Source organism: Alligator sinensis, unplaced genomic scaffold, assembly GCF_000455745.1.
Source record: "Alligator sinensis unplaced genomic scaffold, ASM45574v1 scaffold78_1, whole genome shotgun sequence".
NCBI lineage: Eukaryota > Metazoa > Chordata > Crocodylia > Alligatoridae > Alligator > Alligator sinensis.
Genome location: NW_005842171.1, coordinates 1,865,056 through 1,871,488, shown reverse-complemented (window position 1 = coordinate 1,871,488; position 6,433 = coordinate 1,865,056). Strand labels below are relative to the sequence as shown.

The following is a 6,433-nucleotide window of genomic DNA, read 5'->3' as shown; positions in this document are numbered from 1 at the left end:
CTTTGTTAGGTAGGTAGGCAGTAGAAGGAAAACAAATGGAAGTGTGGGACCCCTGCTTAACACCTCAGAACAGCTGGTAACCGACATTCAGGAAAAACCTTAACTCCTGAATGCCCACTTTGCTTCGGTATTTCACCGGACCAGGGGGAAAGTTAAGTGAGAATAAAGCTCATAGGGGAAATGCTGGGACTGACAGCCTCCCCACTGTGGATGGTGAGTGGGTGCAATACCAACTAGAAAAGCTAGACATTTATAAGTCAGCAGGACTGGATGGACTCCATCCGAGAGTGGTGTAGGAGCTGGCTGAGGTCATTGCAGAACCCCCAGCAAAGCTCTTTCAGAATTCATGGCACACGGGGAAATTCCTGAGGATTGGAAGAGGGCCAACATTGTGCCCATCTTCAAGAAGGGGAAGAGGGAGGACCCAGGCAACTATAGGCGAGTCAGCCTAACCTCTATCCCAGGGAAATTCCTGGAAAAGCTCATTAAAGAATCTATGTGCGATACACTCATAGAAGGTAAGATTCTGAATGACAGCCATGCTGGCTTTGTCGCGGATAGGTCTTGTCTTACCAATCTCATTTCCTTGTACAACCAGGTCTCTCACCACCTGGACATGGGAGACATGGTAGACATTATATACCTAGACTTCCAAAAGGCTTTTGATCTAGTATCCCATGATATCCTTGTGGGAAAATTGGAAGATCGTGGCCTCAGGTACTCAACGGTTCAGTGGGTGGGAAACTGGCTACAGAGAGTTCTCATGAATGGATCCATGTCATCTTGGCACTAAGTGGCCAGTGGTGTCCCTAAGGGATCTGTGCTTGAACTGGTGCTTTTCAACATCTTTATCAATGATTTGGATGGGGGAGTGAAAAGCTCGCTGACCAAGTTCATGGATGACACCAAGTTATGGGGCTGTTTCGCCATGCCAGAAAATAGGCTGCTGATATAGGTGGACCTGGACAGGCTTGAGAGTTGGGCAGACCGGAACCAGATGAACTTTAACACTTCCAAGTGTAAGGTGCTCCATCTGGGGACAAATAACCCTCAACATACATACAGGCTCAGAGGTGACAGCCTGACCTGCACCATGGCTGAAATGGACCTAGGGGTAATGACTGACCACTGCATGAACATGAGCTGTCAGTGTGATGCAGTGGTCAGCAGTGCAAGCAACACGCTGGCATGCATCAACTAATGCATCTCGTGTAAAACTAAGGAAGTGATACTCCCACTGTACTCAACACTGGTGAGAATGCAGTTGGAGTACTGCATCCAGTTCTAGACGCCGCACTTCAATAAGGACATGGAAAAACTTGAGAGGGTCCAGAAAAGAGCCACCCGTATGATCAGGAACTTGCAAGGCAAGCCATACAAGGAAAGGCTGAGGGACCTGGGCCTCTTTAGCCTAAAGAAGAGAAAGCTGAGAGGGGACTTGATAGCAGCTTACTGTTATATCAGAGGAGTGCATCAGGAGCTTGGTGAACAACTGTTCACTAGGGCACCCCCAGGGAAGACCAGGACCAATGGATATAAACTCCTGGAAGGCTGCTTCAGGTTTAATACCAGGAAAAATTCCTTCAGAGTCAGGGTGTCCAGACTGTGGAATAAACTCCCTCCAGAGGTGGTGCAGTCACCTACCCTGGAGGTTTTCAAGAGGATACTGGACAGTCAGCTCACTGGAGTCACCTAACCCCAGTTGTCTTCCTGCCTAGAGTGGGGGGGCTGGACCCGATTGTCTGCAAGATCCCTTCCAGCCCCTAACAATCTATGAATCTTCAACATTTTATATTGTGAGGGGTTTTGTATTTCTTCCCTTTTACTTGATGGTAGTGCTGTTGGGGAAGAACATCATGTTGTTCTGTTTGTTAGGTATACCATATTGGAGCATACACTGAGGCAGGGGACACGCATTCAGATAATTCCCCTCAATTTGTTCTCCTCGTAGAAAAACTTACCTGGAGGCATCTAAAGAGACATTTGAATACTGAACCTCTGAAGAGCAGAGGGCTTGCACTGCTGATGTTGCACAGCCAGGTGGCCCCTGCACACACATTTCAGAATGCTATGGAAGCTCCTTAAGTCTGCCTGGAGACAGGATGGCAACAGTGAACAGGGCAGCACTGACTGGCTGACCTTGACTGCTCAAAGTTAGCCTTGTGTCTCCCTGCAGTACAATGTGTGGAGTGTGAAGGTCTTCTCCCTGCTCAGTTGGCATAGTGAATCCAGTGAGAGACGCACTAGGTTCATCTACAAATGTGCCTTTACTGTACAGTAACCAAAATTACTGCACAGTATGGGCGCACATCTACACATACATGCAAATATGGCAACCTGGGGCATGTGTAGATAAAACGAGGGGCATGTGTGCACAACACTTTAAAATGGGTTATATGCTTTTGCTCCACTTTAATGGTGTTGGTGTTTGCACGTGTTGGTGGTATATTGCACATTAATTCCAACCGCTGTAGCACATTCAGTAGCATAAAGCACCTTAAATGACTTTGGAACGCAGCAAACTAAAACACCTCCAAGGAGTTCTGGTTTGCTGCCCTATAACAGTGAAGCAAAGCACCAGGCTTCGTGCGGCTCAGGGGCTGTACAGGCAGCCCGTGCAGACTGCCTGGCAGCAGCCAGGGAAGGCAGGCTCCACCAAAGGGGGTGGGGGGGAGGAAGTGGCAAGCCTGATCCCCTCCCCGCCCCAATCTTGCCTGCCTGCCTGAGCTGTGCAGGGACCTGGTCCTTCCCTGCATGACTGTGGTACCCCCTGGGACCGCCTGAACCAGGTGCCTGAGGGCAGGTGCCACCTGGGGGGGGTGGGCTGCTGCTGCCATGGAGGGAAGCACCAGCCCCCACAGTTGAGGGGCCGTTCTGCCCACTGGCAGCTTGCCCTCCTGGAGAGGCAAGTAAGACATGGGTATACACGACAGTGGGGTTTACTTTTCCCTAAATTGAAGCTGTGTTTTTAAAAACCCACCACTTCAATTTAGGATGAAGTAAATCCTTGTTTCATCTACACATGCCCTTAGCCAACTTGAGCTTTACTTTGATAATTGCATCATGCAAGTCCACACACAGTATTAATGCGCTTTAATGCCTGCACATGTAGATGCCAGCTTATTCCCACTTACTGCCCAGTAAATTAAAGGACAGTAAACTTAAGCCGGTGTAAATGCATGTGTAGACATTCCCACTGTCTCCCAGAGCAGTGGGGCAAGGCAGGAAAAGCATCTTAGATGCTGGGGGACTGTGCTGTGACATCTCTGTGAACAGAATGTGTACAGATATTCACTCTCCCAGGAGTGATTTCACTCTGTGTTCCCAGGTTATTTTTCTGCCAGAACATCCATTTTTGTTCTGAGAAGAAAACCCTGAACATCTGTATACTCACGGTTTCTCTTGGGAGAGGAGCGACTCTCCCAGGAGAAACTGAAAGTCTTTACGTAGCTTGAGGCTAATTTATAAGTTATCTGCAGTGGTAACTGAAAAAAGTTACTATTTATCTGCTTTTGTAGGCAAGTCATTTGTATGCCTTCGTTACGGCTACACATTTTTGCAATTCAAGTATGATACATAGTAGTGGTTTAAAATATCTTTGTTATGGCAAAATTAGTTAAGAACTGAACGCTTATGTTTAATTAAAAATAATGGATACAATCACATTTTTAAATAAATTACTTGAAAATCACTTCATTTATTTGCCTGCCAAAATCCAAGCTTAACCGTCCTTGTCAACAATTATTGTATGGAAAACATCTCAAGAATTTAAATAGTTCAAGGAATCCATTAGCCCACTCTTAAAAATTCCACTAAATCTTTATAATGTCTTATGAAGCTAGCTAACATTGCAAAATTCTACAAGAGGGTCATTTTTTCTATTTTACTTCAAAGCTTAGCTCAAAAGACACCTAATGAGCTAGAGTTCTAAATGGAAGTTGGAATAATCAGGTTAATCCTGCCAAATAACATTACTTATCTCTGCTATGAACAGTGCCACTCACTGGTGATCTTACAGGGTTATAAGGAAGATATCTATAATGGCTTATTGGAAGAAACATTTTTAAATACTTTTCAGATATGTCTAATTTTTGCTGGTTATCTTCCACAAAAAGTTTCAAAAACAGTAAATAACATTTCTTGGCTCTTCATGAGCAACTAAGCCCCTCCCAGATTCATTTGCAATTACATTCCCTATTTTTCCTTAGTTATATCTAAATTTTACTTTTATTAGCTTGTTAATTAAAAATCATATTTTAATTTAATATTTTTTCATGAAATTTAATTTGTATATATTGAAGAAAGTTTTCAAAATTCCAATGTTTTTTTCCCCACTAACTTATTCTCACTTAGCACTGCAGCTTAAAAACACCGACATTATGTTCTGTTTTTCCTCTGATGGCTCCGAAGGGCTAAAAGGTATTGTAAAATGTAAAGCAAAAACCCTGATTTTTTTTTTTTTAGAACACTGTTATTTTTAATAGTATAAAAGAAATATTTTACCTACCTTACTTCAGAATTTGAAATCTTGAACTGATAAGTGATCTTATTAGGTTCCCACTGTAATATTTAAAGTGCCTGGTTTCTAGGCATCAAATTTCACTGCATTGCTGAATGTCTATTTTCAGAACAATTTTTTAAAATAACCTGATGTAAAAGTAGAGATGTGAATAAGTGTTTTTGTCGCAATCATTACGAATGTGTGATACTAAGTCATCTGGAAGGTATCAATACCATGCAAAAGTTCCTATAGAAGTCCTTAATGAAATAATTGATTTATTTTTTTTAGTGCTTTCTCAAATTGCAGTACATATTTTAACATCAATTTAGTTAGCAATCATTCAGACTGATGATAGGAGCAGCCCTAGGCAGTGAACTTTATTCATTTCAGCCAATGAGAAGTAGGCCATTCAAAACAATTGATATAAACTTAAAAACAAAGTCAACTTGTTTAACAGACCAATTTCTGAGTGGTTGAACACAGTATAAGCCTAATATATATAATGCTATGAGAAAACACTTTATAGTACTGGGAAATTATGTACCTGAAAAATGTTTACTATGTTCAGTAAGGTAACATCAATACAATAGACTGCTATTGTGAAAAATGCCTTCACTCAGAGTGACTGTATTTGCATTACTTGATTTGTATCAGTAGACGTGTGGCATCATATGCCTTTTAAAGTTTCCAGTTTATTTGTATTCTTTCTTTTTTCTAAATCTTATCCTGTGTACATTTCTAGTGGAAAGCAAAATAAGTAGGTTTTCATTACCTTCCAATATTTATAAATGTGGTTTATATCAAATGATTAATTTAACTTTGACTGCACAGATTCTCTCTTGGAGACTGACCATAGCATTTTAATAGTATGACACACTTCTTTTTCCAGTTAGAATATCAAATATATATGGAGTCATATGTTTTAATTCTAGTTAAGTTCTGGCCTCTCTCAAATGGCACCAAACCTGTAAGACTACTTGAATATGGAAAATTATTTTTCTATGATTCATCTTGTTTTTTCACCATTTCTGTTGCAGAGCTCCAAAGTATTTTGTTTAATATTATGTACACAATAAATATTTATTTTTCACAAATGATGATCATTAACCCTACTAATGTACTTAACCTATTTTAAAAGAATTTTTAAGCATCTGACTTAAAGTAATACTTCTGAAAATGAAAAATAAAGTTAATCTCTGTTTACATAGTCATAAAACAGCATGTTGAAACTAAGTGGCATGATTAATTTCTTAAAATATTTCTAAATGTTATGTGAGAACTTATAGTACATGAGTGATGAATTCAGACATGCATGTGCTTGTCTCCATTTGTGTCTAATGAATCTTTTCAAAATTAGGTATGTTTGAAGAAGATGAGTTGTAATATTTGTTCCAGAAGCTGAGCATATGCCATTTTGTGGGCTGTCTAAATTGAGTATTTCTAAAATTGTCTTCCAAGCCATATTTGTTTATTAGTTTTTGAAACTAACAGTTGTTACTGTGGAAAAGTATATATAAAACTACAGGAAATAATCATACAGAGGAGGAAATTACTTCACTAAAGTGAATTCTATGGGCTCTGCTTTACAAACCATATAAAGCTTTTTATGGTAGCACACATTTTTGGATACATAACTTTTTACTTGAGTCAGCCTTTTGTGTTTGTTTGGAATGCTAGTGCCAGTTCTGTCATGTAAAACACCATTGTCACGGCGGGGTCCATCAGGAGGGCCGTGATCTCCTTGAGGCCCTCTCTCCGTGCCAATTCGGCCCAGGGGCACCCTTGATTCTCGCCCGCCACATGTTTGCTGTTGAATAAGGTTGGGAGGCTGCCTTACGACTCCCTGGGCACGGATAGCCGGGACCTCTGTCCCCGTATGTTCTCGGACCCCCTGGGGGTCTCCCGGTATAATGGATGCAGCTCAGGCACCCT

The 6,433-nt window shown here is 41.3% G+C and overlaps 2 protein-coding genes across 10 annotated transcripts in view; one reads left to right on the top strand and one right to left on the bottom strand.

Annotated features, from left to right (window-relative positions):
- ASPN (asporin) overlaps nt 1-4,525 on the bottom strand; it is a 62,623-nt gene extending 58,098 nt beyond the window's left edge. The window contains exon 1 of the mRNA XM_006025881.3: nt 4,508-4,525. The gene's annotated coding sequence lies outside the window, so the exon portion shown is untranslated. The remainder of the gene's footprint in view (nt 1-4,507) is intronic.
- The window catches only part of CENPP (centromere protein P), a 320,121-nt gene that overhangs the window by 190,459 nt on the left and 123,229 nt on the right, over nt 1-6,433 (top strand). The gene's annotated exons all lie outside the window — the stretch shown is intronic.